The sequence below is a fragment of the Panthera onca genome, chromosome B3 (assembly GCF_046562875.1).
Source record: "Panthera onca isolate mPanOnc1 chromosome B3, mPanOnc1 haplotype 2, whole genome shotgun sequence".
NCBI lineage: Eukaryota > Metazoa > Chordata > Mammalia > Carnivora > Felidae > Panthera > Panthera onca.
Window position 1 is genome coordinate 108,099,872 of NC_138344.1, and position 21,818 is coordinate 108,121,689.

The following is a 21,818-nucleotide window of genomic DNA, read 5'->3' on the forward strand; positions in this document are numbered from 1 at the left end:
CCAGAAGCCTGAGTAAGGGCCCTTCCCCAAGCTTAGCAGTGTTTTCAAACACACTCAACCGCCAGATGGCTATTGGTCTGATTCACAGGAATTTGGTATGATCACCAAGGTAATGTGTCCAATTTTTAATTCCCACTCTGATAGTTCAACTTGAGAGGAAATAAATACAGCTAGGCAAGTTGGCAGCAAATCAGAACTTCAAAGCCATGTGTTCAAGAGTACATTATTGACAGGTCGCAGTTTAAACTAGGAGGAGAGTTTTTTCTACAGCTTTGAGAATTGTGGATTTGTCGCATGTGGTGGCCAGATAGACAGTTGGAAGGCATCTTGCTTAGTTTTCTCATTTTATAGAGAGAACAGAACCCAAGAAGGTAAGTGATTCAGGATTGAAATGGCATTCGAAACCAGAAATTTCAACACCTTACCAGATCTGAACATGTTTAAAAATTATAATCATCTATTTTGCTGATAACATTATCATGAATGAATGCCAAAGAATTTAAGGATTAAGCTTCAATATTAAATCTATTTTATAGCCATGTAACTCCTTGTAATCAATGATTTTTATGTTTCCTTCTCTAGACTGTGAAGTACCCAAGAGAAAGACTGTCCTTTGTTCGTCTGTTTGTTTTCTTTATCCTCAGGAACTAAATAAATGTTTCTTGAATGAATAAATGAGTAGACCTGAATCCATCTGTAACATTTCCTTTGCAGAGCACTTCACACAAAGTGAAACTCAGGTAGGCCTCTACTTAATTAGGAGGGTGACAGGGAAGGTAGGCCCTTGGAACAAAAGGCACAATACCTGTTCAGTAAATTTGAGTCAAAAGAATCAATTGTTGCAAATGAAAAGCTAACATGCAAATGAAACTTGCCTACTTCTAGCTTCTACCAAGTTAGAAGTCCTGCTAAACGGATGTGGATGCTAAAATGGAGCACAATGACAAATGCATGCTCTGCTAGAAGAGGGGCTTTCAGGGCAAGGTAAACAGATCTAATTCCCAGTCTCTTTGAGCATCATCATGTAGAACAGCTGGTGCCAATGTGGCCAGAAACAGCAAATCTTCAAGCAGGAAAATAGACGTATTATGCCAAAATTAAATGAGTAAAGGAGGTGAGAGTATTATACTCTAATTTTTGAGTACGTTGCAAAAAAAAATCATATTAATAGATGGAAGGGATTAAGCTTAAGACTGTGCTTTCATCCAGAGCTAGGAAAGACTTCAAAGAAAGGGTTTTAGGTAAAATCCATTAAAATAGAAGTAGCCAAATGATGGATTGCTCAGTCGGAACACTGAAAGTCGGTTGGAAGGAAATATACAATTTGGCATTCTTAATTTCAAACCCAGGACTCAGTTCATTGCCCTTACAATTAGACTCTGGTATTATATACTTGACTTTTGAGGTTAGCATTTAACACATTAAAAAAAGCAATACATGGGTAAGGATTCTTTTTCTGTCATATGACAGAAACCCAACTGGTTTAGGCCACAGGTCTAATTCTGCATACATAAAGGGACACTGCTGGATTCAGGGAGCTTCTCTCCCTCCAGTGCCTGATTCTGGCAAATGAAAGGAACTGTTTCTACATGTGCTTTTTTATAAAGTTTGCTTTGAAAGTCAATGTTGGACAATTCGTTCATTGTTCTTGGCCATGTCTATCCTTCTTCTGAAGCACTGAATGCCTCAGCTTCAGTGTTTGGAACAAGAATTTCTGCAAATAAAAAAGACATCTGGTAATATTTCAGAAACATTATGTTATTACACTAATTTTTAACAGACTCTCTGCTGATTTGCAAGCCCAAATGGAACAAAAATGTTTTGCCAGCAGCAATTAGTATTATTCATAACATATGTGTAATTTCAGTGACTTCAATATATATTCATAGTATTTATGTGTATTTGAAATACTAACTCCTGGGGCACCTAGCTGGCCCGATTGGTGGAGCATGCAACTCTTGATCTTAGGAGATGTGAGTTCGAGCCCCATGCTGGGCATAGAGATTACTTAAAAAATAAAGTACTAACAAAAATACTAAATATCTCTTATTTAAGGTTGAATTTATCTTAATTTTTCTTTGGAGCATATCAAGTAACTGTCAACTTCAAGAGTTTTTAATCTCAATAGATTCTTGACAGATCTATATAAGCCTATATGAATAATAAAACTGAATTTTGAGGAGACATGGTAAGGTAGAAACTTCTGAGTGGAAATGTACATATCAAGGATTCTTTGACTTAGTTCCTACTTTTCTTTGCAGTGTCTGTTCCAAAGGCACAGTCAGCCCCCATCTTCCTACAATACCGTCCTCTGCCCCACCCCACCACGACACACAGAAAGACCAAGAACTGAAAATACCCTTAAAAGTAAGCTATAGCATATCTGGTTCCAGCTTCTGGGAATATTTTCTATTATTCAAGAAAAATGGGGCTGAAGTGACTATCGACACTATCTATTTTGCCATCTGGAACTTAAACCCATCATCAGCCCTTTCTCACTGTCTACCTTTTCTGATTAGGGTCGTTATGCCCCTACATAAGCATGTTGCTCTCCCCTCCTATGTCCACCTGTGTCATTAATCCTTGTTTTTATGCATTGATTTAGATACTGAAACTTCTAGAGAACAGGACAAGAAATGAGCATTTGGGTATAGGGAGGTGACATAGAGTTTTGCTTTGTATTATTGGAGATATAGTCTCAATATGTACAAAGGCTTTATTGGAGGGGAGGCCAAAACAAAAGTAATTCCAATACTTTGATGGTCCACAATATCAAAGAATCAAATAGCAGAAATAGGAAGTGATTAATGATTTCACTAAAATCCAGAAGAGACATAATAGAAGAATATCTCTAAGCCCTGGAAATTGAGTTAAATGCTGTGTACATCAATATGCCTTCTAACTATAATAAGCTGTACTAAAGCTAAACCACAATCCTAGTGTATTGGCAAACATAGATGTATCTTTCTTCATTCCATGAGGAGTAAAATGAAAAACAAGAACAGACCTCAATGATAGCTGGGGTATTGCTCAACATGCAAAACTATTTCAGAATAAAAGTAATGTTATGTGACCATTATAACTCAGAGGAACAGAAATATCATTAAATGATTAACCCTTAAGCTAGAAAAAGATTTAGAAAAAAAAAAGAGTCTACAATAACATTTATAAAGCTATGACATCTATAAAACAGGAACAGTAAGCTATAAAAAGAGAACAAGGTGTACAGAAAAGATCAGATGAACTTAAAAGTCAACAGTTCGAGATGAAGATGAAGCTGGATGGGAAGAGAAAAGATTACATAGCAATTAAAAATACAGAGCAGACTAAAATCTATATTGGAAAAAGAGCAGAATGTCGATTTAAAATCAATAATGGGGGGCACCTGGGTGGCTCAATAGGTTAAGGTCTGACTTCAGTTCAGGTCATGACCTCATGGTCCATGAGTTTGAGTCCCTCATCAGGCTCTGTACTGACAGCTCAGAGCCTGGATCGTGCTTTGGATTCTGTGTTTCCCTCTCTCTCTGCCCCTCCCCTGCTCATGTTCTGTTTCTCCCTCTCTCTCTCAAAAGTGAATTAAAACAGTAAAAAATGTTTAAAATCAATAATGGGAATGGTAATATGAAGGCAAATTTAATAAATTTTTTCCCATAATGCAGAGACAAAAATTAAAGAGTTTTAAATATTGTGAAAAGAGTGTTGATAGAGGACATACAGTGAAGAGAAAGGCTTTAAAATGTAGATATTTAAGTGAGGAATAAATAGTTGAATAGAAGTGATAGTGAAAGATATCACTGAAAAAATACTTCTCAGCATACAGATTAAAAGGGCTCATTATGTTTGAGGAAAAGTTGACAAAATTCCAAATCATGGAAAGATGTTTCATTATATAGATAAATAAAATTATCATAAGCATTCAGACATGAAATATAAAGGCATATAAAAGACTACAAATCAGCAAAGTATAATGCCAGAAGGTAGTAAAGCATTGTATACAGAGTATTGAGACAAGAACTTCATAAGTCACAAATTCTTTTTAAATGTTTATTTATTTATTTTGATGGGGGGCAGAGAAAGAGGGAGAGAGAATCCCAAGTAGGTTCCACACTCAGCATAGACCCTGATGTGGCGCTCAGTCCTACGACTGCAAGATCATGACCTGAGACAATTATCAAGAGCTGGACGCTTAACTGACTGAGCCACTCAGGCACTCCTCATAAGTCAAGAATTTTAAATGTGAATTAGGTTGGTGGTCAAGTAAAAGAGATATAAACATATTCCAAGGTACGCAAAGTCTCAGAAAATGTCACCCTATTATCTTTTGTATCAGTTACTGATTGATGCTTAATAAATCACCCTAAAACTTAGAGCTTTAAAGCCTCAAACATTTATTATTTCTTATAAGTTTACAGCTCAGGTGGGTAGTTTGGTAGAGCTGGACTTATCTCTGTTGGTTTTGGTTAGCCTTGCTAGTGCATCTGCAGTCAGTTGATGAGTTGGTAGAGGGTTAGGATAGCCTCACACACAGGTCTGATTATTGGCTGGCCATCAGGTGAGACAGCTGTGGTGAAGGAACCACACACATTTCATCATTTAGCAGGCTACTCCTGGCTTATTCAGCTGGTGGTTTCAGAGTTCCAAGAGTGGAAGAACACAAGACTTTCTGAGGAGGCCTCAGCTCAGATTGATTCAACATTACTTTCACCATATTGATTTAGTCAGAGTAAGTCATAAGGCCACAAGAATTGGGAAATAGACCACCTCTTTAAAAAAAATTTTTTTTAATGTTTATTTTTGAGAGAGAAAGACAGAGCATGAGCAGGGAAGGGGCAGAGAGAACGGTAGACAGAGAATCTGAAGCAGGCTGCAGGCTCTGAGCTGTCAGCAACAGAGCCTGATATGGGGCTTGAACTCACAAGCCATGAAATCATGACCTGAGCCGAAGTCAGGTTCTCAACCAACTGAGCCACCCAGGCACCCCAGGAAATAGACCACTTCTTAATGGGAGAACCTGCAAAAGCATATTACAGAAGACATGGATACAGGGAGGGAGGGGGTGGAAAATTAAGGGTGTATTTGCAATCAATCCAACATATCTTAAAAGAGTTGAAGAAGTGCTGACTCACTCTAAGAAATTAAGAATGGGGAAACTGATATAAAAAACTGTCAGTGAGCACTGAAATCAGTTAAAACAACATTAAGCATAAATGAATACTAGAAGTATGCTTACAAAACTGGGTAAAATATAAAAATCATTCTTAGAAAGTTTATAGGGGTGCCTGGGCGGCTCCGTCAGTTAGCGTCTGACTTCCACTCAGGTCATGATCTTGGGGTTCGTGGGTTCGAGCCCCACATCTGGCTTTGTGCTAACAGCTCAGAGCCTGGAGCCTGCTTCGAATCTGTGTCTCCCTCTCTTTCTCTGCCACTTCCCTGCTCACTCTCTCTCTTTCTCTCTTAAAAATAAATAAACATTAAAAGACAGAGTGAGAATATATACTGTTAAAGATTTAAGTTCTGTACTATCCTTTAAAAATTGCTTTTAGAAACATAACTTTCATGGATTACTGTGGACAGTAAAGAGAAGAGAACTAAAACTCAAGACAAAGGAGTATAAAAGCTAGCAGGAGACAAGTTAATATGATAGACAATCATCTTATTCCTTAGTCCTATGGACTTCAACCATCTCAGAAACAATTCTAGAACATTTATGTCTTTATGTACCTGAGAATCCCTTTCTCTAACCTTTCACCTTTGTACCAGTGAAAAATGGCATGGTTGGTATACATCAGGTCTAGTTTGGTCCAGGCAAGTCCTCAATCACAGATGTGGCATTGCTCAGTATGCAGGTAGCTCTCAGTGGTTTTGACTGGCTCTCCATAGGGAACAATAATGGCAGGCTGGTAATTGAGGATGACTTTAAAGTTAGTGGGGCACCAACCTATATTGATGCATGCTTCAGTTGGTCTTGATGTGACAAAGGCAGCAGAGACATTATTGAGATTTAGATAACCCAGCACAAAAGATAGCAGAAAGAATGTTTACATTTAACCAACAGAATGAATATCTTATCTGTACTCTGCTATAGTCAATCATTTATGATATAATTGGCCCATGATTGTGACTGTGGCATATATGGCCAGAGGGAAGTAGGCAAGGGGATTGATTTGGAATTCTGTCAGTCCAATATTCAGGGTATTATCAAATTTGAGGAAATAAGTGAAAGAATAAAAAAATCTTGCTACCTTGTTTGGGCCTTCTAAAAAAGCAGAGGCAGAGTTAGGATTGAAAATACTAACTATTTGGGAAACACAAGCCATGGGTAGTGAGATTGAGAAAAAGTGAAATGAAGCAAGGAGAAAAAGCAAAGCAAAGCAGTGGTTATAGCTTCACAAAGAGTAAGAGGAGACTTGGCAGGTCATGGAGCATGAGTGTTTACTTGGCACACAGGTATTATCTGAAAGGCAGGAAAAGACAAGCTGAATCTTGGATAGTCCTTGGAGGGGAGAAAGGAGGGGGAATTTATCTGCCCAACATCTTCTCATTCCCTGTTTCCCATTGGTCAAGATTCATCATGCTCTACGTAAACATTCAGAAAACTTAGATACCATACCTATGGCATGTCATTTCATCTGAGTCCAGAAATAGATCACATGACATGAATAAGCTAAAGGAGGCAGGCAGCACCTTTGCAAGAAGGGAAACAGAGGAGTCAGGAGTGCTTACAAGGTTTTATCCATTCATGTGGTAGGATTAATGTCATGTGGGCATTCAGTACTGAGGTTTCAGTTATTCTTGTAGATAACCTTCTGATCTACTGTGGCAGCACTAACAGTGTATTCTAGGGTGGTGATGATGATGAAGAGATAGGGCTTGACTATATCTTTGGGAACCTGAGGGACTAAAAAATAGAAAATTCCTGGTTTGACTTTTCATTATCAATATGATTATTAGAACTAGACCTATCATTCAAACTGGAAAACCAATAAGCTTTGTAGACCTGTACCCTGGCTGAGAGGTTTTGAGCCCAGTCACGAATAGTATCAATCATTTTGTCACCAGTAGTGCAGTGTCCACAGGTCTGCTTTCTGCCCCATCTTCCTTGCTGGTGGTCAGATGTTATAGATGGAAAAGCTTCTAGGTCTACTATGTTTTCACTGATAACCATGAGGCTTTTGAGTTACAATCTTGCACTGGCAGGCAGTATTTTCCTGATAGGGCCACCCTTTCCTGGTTCTTCATAAAGCAGGTATAGATATTAAAACATAAATCCCTAAGTATATACCAAATCCATTTGTTTATCTGAGTCACTAGCTTCAACTCCTATTCAATAAAGTAGGTTCTTTATTTCTGGCCACAGACAATTTTCTTTTCCTGCTTTTAAGTTGAGCTATGTAGAATAAACTTAAAAAAAAATCTGGCTATTGTAATTATTGAGAGTAAGGTGTGTAGTCGTGGTGAGTTTTCTTTCATTTGCTTAGTCTGCATCTTCACCTGAAGTCTCCCGATGCATTCTAAATTCTATCCTTTGAAATACAACCTTTACCTTCAATTGAATTCTCATGTATACAGGGTGTGTTCCTGAAATCTCTCTTTTCTCTTACCAGTGGGCTTCCCTATTCTCTTTTTTTTTTAATTTTTTTTGTGTTTGTTTATTTTTGAGAGAGAGACAGAGTGCAAGCAGGGTAGGGGCAGAGAGAGAGGGAGACACAGAATCTGAAGCAGCTCCAGGCTCTGAGCTGTCAGCACAGAGCCTGACGTGGGGCTCGAACTCTCGAACTGTGAGATCATGACCTGAGCTAAAGTCAAAAGCTTAACCCACTGAGTCACCCTGGTGCCCCAGGGCTTCTCTATTCTTATGCCATTGCTCTACCATTTTACCATAGCTTTAAAGGAAATTTTGATGTTCTGTAGGGTAATTCACCACTTGTTGTTTTTCACATTTTAAAAAACGTTCTATATGTTCTTGCTCATATTCTTAGGACTCAGCTGTTGAGTTCAATGATCAGTGTCAACTAATTAGGGAGAAGTTAAGGGATGCTCTTGGAGGAGTTCATTGAGAGGATGTGACCACCAGTTGACCCTCAAGCAGGACCTGGGCAATTGGACACTCCTTACTCCCTCCCCTGCTCTTGGAATGTGTGTTCTACCCACCCTTCCCAATGCTAGGAGCTGTTTCAAGAACATAACCTTGAGAGAGCAAGGTGTTATTGAGACCATCTGGGCTGAATACATGGTTGAACCCATGTATTTAAGGCCTTTATATAAACTTTTAAGTCTGGTGGGTAGATGTGGAGATTTACTGATCTTGTGGCTACTCAAGACAAGCTTTATATGTAAGTTCCCTTACTTTTTAAATCTGCCGCCTACTAATGTGGAGTGGTCTGCCTCTTAGTCTTCCCTTGCCCTCTGTGTATAGGGGACAATTTGTGACTCAAAAAACACTCTGTCTTTCTGTTTATTCAAATTTTCTTCTATATTCTCCAGTGGGGTTGTATAGTTTATTTCTCTAAGGTTTTGCACATTTGTGTTAGCATTATTCCTAATTAGTTTATGGCCTTTGTTGATACAGTAAATTGAATCTTTTTAAAAAAATTATATTTGTGATCTATATGTGTATATATATTATATGTATATGGGTTATAGGAAATCTGTTGATTTTTTTTTAAATTTTTTTTTAACATTTATTTATTTTTGAGACAGAGAGAGACAGAGCATGAACGGGGGAGGGTCAGAGAGAGAGGGAGACACAGAATCTGAAACAGGCTCCAGGTTCTGAGCTGTCAGCACAGAGCCCGACGCGGGGCTTGAACTCACAAACCACGAGATCATGACCTGAGCAGAAGTCGGACACTTAACCAACTGAGCCACCCAGGCGCCCCAAAATCTGTTGATTTTTATTGTTGATTTTATCTGGCTACTGTACTGACTTTAAAAGTTTTCCATTTGATGTACCTGGTTTCCTCAGGTATAAGATTATCTTCAAAGATTGCAGTTTCATTGTTTTTTTACCTGATTAATTTAACTTTTATTTATTGATTCTTCCTTGGACCTGCATTGTAATGCTAATAATAGTACTAATGGGTCTTCTTATCTCGTTCCTGACTTAGTGGAGATAGTATTCTACAACTAAGTATAAGGTTTATGTAAGTTTCTTGTTAATGGCCTTTATTAAATTTAGTTTCTTCAATTGCTAGCTTATTGTTAGATTATCCTTATCATTAGGAAGTGTGTGGAATTTTATTAAATTCTTTTTTATTTTTGGCATTTGTTGTCAAGATGTTTTGATTGTTTACAATTTTTTATTTAATAGATTTCCTAATGATAAACAATTCTTAACATTCTTAAGATAAATGCTATTTGGTTGTAATATAGTACTATTCTTTTAATTCTCTTTAGAATTTGATTTGTTAAAGTCTTCTCTAGAAATTTTGTTTCTCTATTTATAATGAAATATTTTTCTTCTGTTTTGATATCAGGATTATGGTGGCATGGAATCTTACACTGAAGAAGATAAAGCAAAGGAAATGCACTCCATTTAGACAATACATATTATAAAATAAGAAAACAAAATCTGAAGGCATAATACTGATTATCTGAATATAAAGAACACACACTATATATGTGTATATATGTATATGTATTTATTTTTATATGTATATGTAGCTAAGTATATGTATACATATATTTATTAATATAAAATATACATAATATATAATATATATTTCATTATATATAAAGTTATGTGTTATGATGGAGCATGTGCTCAGAAAAAATATATAGTCATATTTGTTCCTTTAGCAAAACAAACACAAAAGAAACAGAATGATAATAAATATGAATTCAGAAGTTAAGAAATTATAAAACAAAAATTTGCAGCATTGGTAAGTAAACTAGAGTTAGTTCTCAGAAGAAGAAAATCATAAAATAGAAACATCAATGCCTAGTTGAATTAAGAAAGACACACAAAAAGAATTTAAGAGTGCTGTGACACCATAAATGGGTGATTTTTAAAATGATAAAAAAGAGCCATGTATGGCCATAAATATGAAAATTGGATTAAAATGCATAATTTTCTGACAAATTGTAAATAATCAAAATCAAGGTGAAATTGATAAGCAAAAGAAATATTTTTACGAAAAACCTTTAAAGATTACCAAATAATTGATAACCAAAAAACTGTGGGTCTAGATGTTCTTACCACTTGAATTATTTCAAGCTTTGAAGACATTATATCAACTGTCATACAATGTAGAAAAAAATGAAAAACTCTCCAGTTCACTTTTAAATCTAGGAAAAAACCCTGGTAACAAATCCAGTCAAATGTAACAGAAAGGAAAAACAGAATAACATATACACGTATGTGCCACAAAACTAAATTCAGAAGTAAATTAAGAGTATAATGTACCAGGAACAAATAAGTTTTGGTTTGGAGATATAAGAATGTTTTGATTAAAAAATTAGAAATAAAGCATACTATGTTAATAAATCAAAGGAAGAAAATGGAATATTTCAAATTTCTGGTAGAAGAATTTTTAAATTATATTTTAAGCTTATTTATTTTGAGAGAGAGAGAAAGAGTGAGAGCATGAGCTGGGAGAGGCAGAGAGAGAGGGAGATAGAATCTCAGGCAGGTACCACGCTATCAGTGAAGAGCCTGAAGTGGGGCTCGAATCTGCGGGGCTTGAACGTATGGAAGTTTCACTGACTGAGCCACCCAGATGCCCCAGAAGAATTTTTTAAAAGATGATGATGAGTATCATTTTATCAAAAGGCTATGTTATACACTTAATGACAGACCAAAAGCATTTTCACTATAATCAGGAGTGAGCTAAGAATGTCTACTACTGATCACTTTTATTTAATGTTGCCCTAAAATTTCTAGGTATAGTTACAGGAAAAAATAGACTATTATTTTCAGGTGGTATTTTTTCTTAGACACAATACAAGATAACCTATTAAAAATCATTAGTAATAGTAAAAAAATTAAGTGACTTAAAGAGAAGAAAATAGCTTTCATAAACAATTATCTACTAGAAAAAAATCAACCACAATGGAATAAAGATACCATTCAGAATAGCAATAAAAGCACAAATATATAAGATAATGAGTTATTGAGTGCATCTTATATAATGGAGTTATCATAATATAAACAGGATGTGTGAGGGAGCTGAGCCATATTTTTGAATGGGGCTCATTAATACTATCAATATCAGTTTTTCCCCAATTAATGTTTATGTTTAATACAATTTTAATAGAAACCTACGTTTTTTTCTTTTTGTTTTATATTTTTACAAACTTTTATTCAGACTCATTGGAAAGAAATAATTTTCATTCACGTTTGCAAGATTATTGGAGATTGTAAGTTCATTGAACTTAGTAACAATTACTAATAGGTATTCTGTAAACTTTATACTGCTAGTGACACAGCAGCATGTCTTCTTTCTGCTCTTTACTTCCATAGAGATTATCTTATAGTCTTAAGAGCTAAGCATTTTAAGCACGAGTAGAGACAAAATATTCCCCATATCCAATTTGTAGCCTGAACTTCAGAAAACCAATTTAATTTAATTGTAGTTAATTTAAAAAAAAATTGAGGCATAAGTGACATATAGCATTGTTAGTTTCAGTTATACAACATAATGATTTGATATTTGCATAATGCAAATTATGCCTATATACTGCAAAATGCTCACTACAATAACACCTGATCACAGTTAACATCTGTCACCATACGTATTTACAAAATGTTTTTCTTATGTTGAGGACTTCTAAGATCTACTCTTGTAGCAATCTTCAAATATACAATACAGTATTATTAAATATAGTCACCATGTGTACATCACGTCCCCGTGACTTACTTATTTTATAACTGGAAGTTTGTACCTTTTGACGCTGTTCACCCGTTCCTCCCATCTCTGGCAACCACCAATCTGTTTTCTGGTATCTATGAGTTCATTTTTTTTTTTTTTTCTTTTTTAGATTCCACAATGTAAGTGAGATCATACAGTACCTGTCTTTCTCTGTCTGACTTTCTTTAGTTAGCATAATGCCCTCACGGTCCAATGTTGTGGCAAATGGCAAAATTCCATTCTTTTCTTGGCTGAATAATAATCCATTGTGAATATATACCACGTTTTCTATATATGTATAATTCATCGATCAATAGTTAGGTTTCTTCCATTTCTTGCCTGTGGGAGATAATGCCACAATGATCATGAGGGTACATACATGTTTTCAAATTAGTGTTTTTGTTTTCTTCTGTGACCTCTATTTGATTCTCTTATATTTTCTATCTCTTAATTGAAGTTCTCACATGCTCATACATTCTTCCAAGCTTGATGAACATATTTATGACCATTACTTTGCACTCTTTTTCGGGTAAATTACTTATCTCTGTTTTATGAAGGTTTTTCTCTGAAGTTTTATCTTGTGTTTTTCATTTAGAATATATTCCTCTACTTCTTTACTTTGCTTCATTCTCTGTGTTGGTTTCTATGCATTAGATAAAGCATTCACCTCTCTCAGTCTTGAAGGAATGGCCTCGTGTAAAAGAGGAAAGTTATTGTTCCACCCCGCCCTTGCTTTTGGTTGTCTCTCAAACTTCTGTGATTGTCCAAGCAGTCTATTTTATTTTTCACGGCTTCCACTAGTTGGGGGTGTGCCAAGACCTCTCAGTGTCCCAAAGAGGTCAATCTCAGTACCTAGATTCAGGCTGATTGGAATCTAGACTCTAAAGAAGCAGCTTTTAAAATATGCAAATAAATGCAGTGAAATGTATGCAGCCCTGTTGGTTGGCAAGCTAAGCCCCTCTAGCCACTAGTTCTAGGTGATCTAGAGGTGTTCCCTGGGTGCCAGTTGGAAAACCAGGGCTCCAGATGAGCGTGTGAGTTTCCTCTGGGAGCTACCGGCACTCTGGAGTGTGGTAGAGGGAGAGGGTGAAGATAGCACCTACCCACTGAGGTTCTGGAAAGTATGACAGTCAGCCTTTAGACGTATGTTTAGTTAGGAGGCTGGCCCTCAGGCTGCAGCTATGTTGATAAGCAGATAGGCCTCTGGCACAGAATGAGCTCCTGGCTCTGTTGCCTCTGGCTGTGCCCTGGAGGCGGTGGTCGTTTAAGGATTCTTTCTCCGTTGGTTACAGTCCTGTGGGACCCGCCAGCGTAAGCCCCACCCTGGCCACCACAGCCAGGTTCTGTAGAGGTGTCCTCTGGTGGCAGCCACAAAAGCTGGACACCAGACACGAAGCCCGGACACCACACATGCGCACAAGTTCCCCCTCAAGGTGCGCCTGGTGCTGCGTCTCTGCGGCGGGAGTGCGCCAAGATGGCGCCCGCCGGCGGGAGTCCTGCGCAGGGTGAGTGTGGAGATGGTGCCTACCAGCAACGTGGCGGGGGGTGGGGGGGAAGCCCACGGTTAAAAATAAAAAATAAATAAAAAAGATGGTGACCACCAGCTGAAGAAAGGCAGAGGGACAGCGAAGGAGGGCGCCTGCCAGTCTCGGTCCTCGTAGAGCCCCACCGTGGCCCCGGATGTGCGTCAGCCCTGTGGGCCGCCTCTCAGGCTGAGGCTCCAAGATGAACAAAGGAGCCTGGCCCCCACAAAGTCACGCCTCCGTGGGCTGCTGCCTGGGCCCTGGGGCAGGTGAGTCCCAGCGAGCCCCGTAAGCGCCCTTTCTCAGATCCTTACATCCTGTGGGGCTTGTGGCGGAGCCCGCTCGTTTTCAAAAAGAGATATTGTGGGATCATCTCTCAGGTGCAGGTCTTAAAAGTTGGGGGGTTGCCCTATGTGGGGTTCAAACCCTTAGTTCCTCAGGGAGAGGCCCTGGGTTTTGAGTTTCATCCTGTGAAGTCACTGCACTGGGCATGGGATTTATGGCGAGATCGTGACCCAGCTGCTCCTGCCTGCTAACAAGCGGACGGTCTTGTCTTTTGTTTGACGTGATACATGGAGTCACTCAGCCAGTGTCCAGGGTTTATTTTTTTCAGGGGAAGATACTCCACATGTAGCTGCTGATTTCGTGTGTTTATGGGAGGAGGTGAGTTTAGGATGCTCTTAAGTCGCCACCTTGAACCACAACCCAAAACCTACTTTTAAAAAACTTTCACCGGGGCACCTGGGTGGCTCAGTCGGTTAAGCATCTGACTTCAGCTCAGGTCACGATCTCACAGTTTGCCAGTTCGAGCCCCGCGTCGGGCTCTGTGCTGACGGCTCAGAGCCTGGAGCCTGCTTCTGATTCTGTGTCTCCCTCTCTCTCTGCCCCTACCCTGCTCATGCTCGCTCGCTCTCTCTCTCTCTCTCTCTCTCTCTCTCAAAACTAAATAAATATTAAAATAAAAAAAAAAAACTTGCAGCAATATGATTCTAACATCCTTCTGAATGAATAAAAACGTGGGAATGGATAATAAAATTTCGAAAAGAGGGAGCATGGAGAAAATACTGAACTAGACATTGAATATTATTATAAAGCCATAATAATTAAAAATAGGCTGCTACAGGTGCTGAGAGTTATGGCATCTAATATATAACTGTAAATAAGCAAATATATATTTGTTTATGTATTATTTATATACAACAAATATTTGTGTGTAAATATATAAAAGGTGCTTTACAAAGGAAGGGGCACTCAGATCATATTAAGGGCCTAGCACAATGTACAATAAATGGGAGCTGAGGATAAAATGAAGCAAAACAGGGGTAGAGGCAATGACCAATATGTCACCACAGAGAAGGGCATGCGGTTTCAGGAAGCCCACCCTGGAAAGGTGAGTATAGAACCTGTATGTAATATTAGCACAGAGTTGACAGGTCCACGGTTCTAAGTAGAACAGTTGGTCCACACTCAGGAGAGGAGGTGTCAGAATTCAGGACTCTAGACCAGGGCTTGGGAATAGTAAGTGAACAGTCAGAGCAGAAACTGAGCCATGGAAGGATTGGTATTAGGGACTAGACCTTGTTTCTCATTGCTCTTTGACAAATTCATCAGTATAGTTTCAAGAATCCCTAGTTTAAATCTCTGTTCTGCTATTTACTAGTGATAAAATGGGTTAAGTTACTCAACCACTCTGAACTTTGATTTTCTTATGCATAAGGTGAAAATAATACTTGCTCCACAGAACTGTGAGGATTAAAAATTTTTTTATAAAGTAAATAATGTATTTTATTATATGTGTGTGTGTGTGTGTGTGTGTGTGTGTGTGTGTGTGTATAGTTCTTAGAAAATTCCTGGCAAATAGTTCTATATAAATATTAGTTAATAATATTCATTATCATCATCATCATCATCATCATCATCATCATCATTATTAAGCTCCTTCTATGGGGCAGGTATGGAAACAATGGAGATGTAGTCCTGAGGTTCTCGCAATCCAGTGTGGGAAGATGGAAAGATGGATACTTTCAATTCATGTAAAAATACTGTAAAGTTAGCAGTTTGTGTAAGCCCCAATGCCTGCCTGTTTTGGAGGTGACTTTTTATTTAAATTACACTTAATCAATTTCTCATTTATTCCTACAAAGTAAAAGATAAATCAACAAAGAGATTGACATGAACATAGTTTGTTTTCCAGGGTCAAGATTATGGTATACCAGTTGTTTCCCATTCTTTTCACTTGTCATTGCAGCAAAATGTGTTCTCCTGTTATTAGTCACTTTTGGTAAGCATCCTTTCATATAAAATATTTATTGAGTTAGAAATACAACAATTATACCTTTATTTTGTAAAATTTAAATTATTTTAACTTTTTGACTTTACAAATGGTGATGTCATCAATATGACACATAAAGCCATTTTCAATTTTCTTATAATAGATTTCCAGGGGTGGAATTACCACACCTAATTACATTAATATTTCTAAGACTCTTGATATGTATTCTCAAATTATTTTTCAGAATGATTATATTGTAGCATCTGAAAGTGCTTATATCACCTCAACATGGTTTCTAGATCTTTCTATGAAAGATGGCATAAAAAATTACCATTATTAAAAGCATCATTGGAATATGTACATATGTGCATAAGTGTTCTTAAGTGTCTGTTTGTTACTGATTATGTAAAAGGAGCTTGGCAGAGGGAGTCTGGTAGATGCAAGTTTTCTGTGACTTGATTTTGATTTCTTTTGTATCTTTTTTTTGTTTTCCTTCTTTACCATATAGACTTCTGATTCTTTCTGTTAAGATGGGTTGTTCAGGGACTTTGAAACATTTTTTTTTTTTTTCATCTGAAAGTGACCTATATACAAGGATCACTTCGTAAGAAACATATGAATGAAACAGCTGTAGGCAGTGTGTAACATGTGAGAAATGATAGGCTGGGTTCTCTGCTCTGTTGGCCTTTAGGCCTATGTATGCTGTTCCCTCTTCTGGGATTAGTCTCCCCTCCCCCACTTAGTCTGGTGAACTAGAAACTTCAGGGAAACCTTTTATGCTGACTGTCTCTATGGTGCGCTGAACTTCACCTCCCCATTTGGACATTTTCACACAATCCAAATGGAAAATATTGGCACAAATTGTGTGGCACAAATGCTAAAATTGTAGCTGGTTTCCGGAGAAACCAATGAGGACTCAGACAACCTCTCAGGAGCCCGTTTTTCTGTGTGTATCCATGCCAGGCTTCCACTGTGCTGTCCATGCTCTCCAGTATTTTCCTTTTGTGGAGAGAAGCTGGGCCACATTCCACCTTATATTCTCTCTCACTTGGTCAGGAAGAGAGAGCTTCCTCCTCTCTGACAGCTCAAACCAACGTTTGGGGACTATATCATATTAGTTTTGATTTGTTTTCCTTTTTGATCATCATCCCAGTCTAGAACTTACCCCTAAATAGAGAGGAGCAAAGTGAGCTGATTGGCTTGGCATTAGGAATAGATGCCAGACAAAAATCAAGGGCTGTTCCAAAAGTAGTGTGCCTGGCAACCACGTATGATAACTCATATAGCTCTGCATTCTGAACATCAGTCTTCCCAGTAAACTATAAGCACTGGTAGAGCGTATGACATTTTCAAATAAATTGTAAAAATTTATAAAGATCTTACAAAAGGCTTTTTTCCCCCCAACAAAAACTGGTAACTCAGCTGGTAACTTGATGTATATTGTAGCCTGTAAATGCAGGCTTCCCTTCCTTGGCAATGTTTGTATTCAGGAAGGCCATCTCCCTCCCCAGTGACTTTTATTTTCTTCTGGGCTCTGGGCATGAAAGTATTGAATCACCATCAGTCAGCATTTGACAGCCTCCTTCAACATTCTAGATACTGAAGACACTGCTCAGAGCTGTGAGTGAGCCTCCCAACATGCAACATCCATGTATAAAGCAAATGTTAGGATTCTGTAGAGCCTATATTGCGAGTATGAGAGGTTAAATAATTCCACAGCCAATAAAAAGATTAGTAATTTTTCTGATATAAAAGGGAATATACAATATCATTGAATATGATATTAAAAATTATAATTTTTAATTATAATTAAATTATATAATTTTATAATTATATATTATAATTCTATAAATATATAAATATATATAATTATATAAAATTATATAATTTTAATTATAATTAAATGCCCCCTCTTTGCATTGAGGGGGCAAAGAAGCACCGATGATAGGAACGAAGAGAGACCAGAGTTTAGGCAAAATTTGTATATTTCCCCTCCAGAATTTGGAGCCTGGTATGATCCAACCAATTCCTTTAGCTTTGTAGGCCATGTTATTGACCTCTTTGATGTTTTCCCTGCTGGCACGTAGGATGTTACCATAGTGTTGGGAGGGACCTGTGCTCCTTTTCCTGAGCCAGTTCCTTCCCAGTTAGAATGGCTGTCCCTGCTACATGGAAGGATCATGTAGGAGTTGCTAAGCACTAAAAGTCATATCTGCACACTGACTGGCCAGTATGTCTGGCATAGAAGTATAGGGGAGAATAAAAATCTCCATTCCAGATACTCAGGATAAAATGGTGTACACATTTTCAGAAAGCTGTGGGGAGAAGATATTTCCCTTGGACTTGGAAGGAGAATAGAGATCTTTGAAACTCAGAAAAGAGTAGGCAGGTGTGCCCTGCTTGTGTGTAGTTTGTGGGAGTCAGGACTGCAGTCATGGGGAGCCTCCTTATTGCCACACCCTGAAACAGCTGGATCTGAAGGGGTCACCCTGGCTGGGACCGTACTCAAATCTTCTGTAACCAGAGTGGGTCTCCCTGCATCTTGTTACTACCTGGACCCAGAACTACTCTGGCAACTGTGTGTATGTGTCTGTGTTTCCCCTGATGACAGAGATTGAATTCTTTTTCCTATAGTGTCATTTTGGGTATAGATGAGAGCTTAGAGTTGCAGTGAACTTGTGTTCATAAACTCTTTGTCAGACCAGCACTTTTGTTTTTGTTAGAAAACAACAAAAACACCCCAGTGGTAACATTGATGTTTATTATAAAAAATTATAGGTAAAGACAAAAAGCTAAAAAATAAAAATGACTTTGAATCCACCAGTCAGAGGTAATCATTCTCTGTAGATTGATAGAGATTCATTCTCTCTCCATCCTCCTTCTCTGTCTCTGCCTTTCCTTCTCTCTTTCCCTCAATCCCAAGAGTAGGATGATTACAGACGTACAAATTTTTTTAACCTGAGTTTTACACATGCACATACACTTGAATATACACACATTATATTTTATGAAAGTGTTTTTAAGTCATTAAATATGTTTTCATAATATTTTTAGTGAAGGAAATATATTCTACAACTTAACAACACCCCTGTTGCTGGACATTGTTATTATTTCCATTGTTTTGTTGTTACAAACAACACTCTGATAAGAAATGTATGAATCTTTGTGGACATTTATTACTTAATATTTAAGATTATTTCACAAACTTTAGAATTTATAGGCCAGTAATGTTCCTCATGATTTCTGGAAGTTTGTCGACCTCAGCTTCAGAATAAATTCCTTTGAGTAAATTACTAAAAGTGGGAATTGCCACTTCAGAGGGGATCCAAATGATAAGGCTTTTCATGCTACTCCACAGGACCCCTGCCACTTTTCTCCTTGCAGGATTGTGAATGGTAATTCTAGGATTCAGTGGTCAGGTTCTCTTGTGGGTAACAAACTGTAGCAATGCTCTTTAACTCTAGATGGTGATGTTGCATTACGTTAAAAAAAAAGCCTGCTCTGCACATGCAAGGAATGGATAAAGACGGTTTTCACAATTGCATATGGATCTACTAAGACAAGAGAGATAACAGTGGGGAAGTGGCTATATAACTTTTGTCTGTAACACATTATCTGGATTATTTATCCAAAGCCAAGATGCCACACGTTCTTTCTTGGCATTAGCTCTTTGTGACATGTCTCTGAGGAAAGGGGTAAATAATTTACAAGGATGAGGTTGCAGACCATGCAGCTTAAAAAAATGAAAATATAGGGGCGCCTGGGTGGCTCAGTCGGTTGAGCGTCCAACTTCGGCTCAGGTCATGATCTCGCGGTCCGTGGGTTCACGCCCCGCGTCGGGCTCTGTGCTGACAGCTCAGAGCCTGGAGCCTGTTTCGGATTCTGTGTCCCCCTCTCTCTCTGACCCTCCCCCATTCATGCTCTGTCTCTCTCTGTCTCAAAAATAAATAAATGTTAAAAAATTAAAAAAAAGAAAAATGAAAATATACTCCCATCCACTAAGTTGTTGTTTTAATGCTCACTCCAGCACACTTTCTCTCTATTTCTCAGGGCATCTTGGCTGTGGACCACCTCACTTCTCCTCCTTATGCCCAACTGTGACTCTCCAGTAGATTATCTGTCTTTGGCTTCTTCTTTATTTGCAGGCATAAAAATGCTCCTTTTTCTGAGGAAAGGAATGGTGGTGTGCCCTGTGAGTCACTCACTCACTTCCCTCTCTCTCTCTCTCTCTCTCTCTGTCCTGCAGAAACAGAACTTGAATTTTAATACAAGAGTTTCTGGATGGTTGACCATCCATCTTCCAGGACAGGCTGAGGCCTCTTTACAGTCATTGAAGAAAATGCTTTGGATGGGAGAGATATGTAGGAACCTCGTCGCTCTTTGGGATGACATGCTGTCCTTGGTCTAGTACTTGTTCTTATGCTAGTCCTTTTCACTTAGTAAACTCCTCTGCATCTTCCAAGAAATGACTCTACTCAAATATCTCATCCTCTGTACAGCTTCTCTTGGTCCCTCTAGTAGCTACCCTTCTCTTGGTCCCAGAGATAGCTACCTCCTTTGTGCACCCAAACACACACAGTCATTTTTCTTTCAGAAGTGTTTATTGACTGCTAACTACATTTGAGGTTTATAACAAACAAGACACACATGGTTTGTTTTTCAGAGCTCAGTAGTAAATGAAATATCACTTAATTATTAATAATACTTTGAAAAGTATCATAAAGGACAAGTACATTTCTCATAAAAATTACAAGTAAATTGGGGTGCCTGGGTTGCTCAGTCAGTTAAGCATCTGACTCTTGATATCAGTTTCATGAGTTCAAGCCCCGCATTGGGCTCTGAGCTGATGGCATGGAGCCTACTTGGGATTTTCTCTCTCTCTCTCTCTCTCTCTCTCCCTCTCCCTCTCCCTCTCCCTCTCCCTCTCCCCTATTGTGCTCTCTCTCTCTCTCTCTCTCTCTCTCAAAATAAATAAGTAAATAAATTACAAGTAAATTCTTACAGAATTTAAAACAATCTACTTTGGGAAGCCGAGGAAGACTAGGAGTTAGTTTGGTGAAGGGAGAAGGCTGAGGGAGCCAGGCAGGGAGGAAGCAGTGCACAGGTCCCTGGAGGGAGGGATATAATACACACAAGGAGCTGAGAGTGGGTCCAGGATGGCTTGTGCCCCGTGGAGAATGGCATGAGATCAGGCTGAAGAGGCTCTTCAGTGTCCTGTAGTCCATGTTATGTACTTTGACTGCATCTAAGAACGTTTGGAAATCTATATGAAAGATTCAGAAAATAATAATTGAGTCAAACTTGATTTAGAGATGATCACTGGCAGATATTTGGAGAATGGTTCAGTGTATGACTGCTGGGAGACTAGTTGGGAAGCTATACAGTCTTCCAGGTGAAAGGTTTTGGTGATGGTGGAGATGAAGGGGATGGCTTTGAGAGAGATGTAGGGGTAGAAGAGCTAGGAGTTAGTAGCTAATTATATGGGAAATGAGGGAGAGAAAGTATCAAGGATGGTGTCCCAGTGTCTGGTTTCAACAAGTAGGTGAGTTTATGAAAACGTGGATAACTGAAAGACAAATGGATGTGGTTACAAGGTTATGAGGTCAGCTTTGAACAAGTGATATCTCTAATGTCTGGAAAATATCCAACTAGTATTATCATATATATAGTTCTGGGATCCAGAAGAGAGTCAGGTAGTTCAGTGATCTTTAAAGTATGATCCCTAGACAGCAACATCACGTGGGAACTTATTAGAAAGTCTCCATTCTGGACCTATTGAATCAGAAACTCTGGGAGCGGGACACAGCAATTTGTTTTAGCAAGCTCCCCAGGTGATTCTGATTCATGCTGAAGTTTGAGAACTACTAGGGTATATCTCCAACATTTAGAAGTTTTGTAGAGGAGAATGAGTAAGCAAAGGATTCCCAAGGAATGATAAGAGTTGTAGCAAGAAAACTGAGGAAGTGTGGAGTCACAGTAGCAAAATGAAGGAGAGGTCGGCTGTGTTGAATGTTCTCAGAAGCCAAAGTGAAGACTGAAATGAGTCCATTGGTTTAACAACATGAATCTTACTGATGATTGTAACTAGAATAATTATGAGGGAGTTGTAGGGCAAATAACCTGATGTATATGTGGGCTAAGGAACAAGTGGAAGATAACAAAAGTGGAGGTGGC

The 21,818-nt window shown here is 38.3% G+C and overlaps 2 long non-coding RNA genes across 2 annotated transcripts in view; one reads left to right on the forward strand and one right to left on the reverse strand.

Moving 5' to 3' along the window:
• Window positions 1–13,342, reverse strand: part of LOC132669964 (uncharacterized) — a 36,232-nt gene extending 22,890 nt beyond the window's left edge. Inside the window, exons 1-2 of the long non-coding RNA XR_009606315.3 lie at window positions 12,953–13,342; window positions 12,011–12,188 (exon numbers count right to left, since the gene is read on the reverse strand). This is a non-coding gene — a long non-coding RNA (uncharacterized LOC132669964). The remainder of the gene's footprint in view (window positions 1–12,010; window positions 12,189–12,952) is intronic.
• On the forward strand, window positions 651–9,594 carry LOC144616648 (uncharacterized). The gene is made up of 3 exons (XR_013556088.1): window positions 651–740; window positions 2,262–2,367; window positions 9,477–9,594. It is a non-coding gene; the product is annotated as an uncharacterized LOC144616648 (long non-coding RNA).
• Window positions 13,343–21,818: the final 8,476 nt, after the last annotated feature.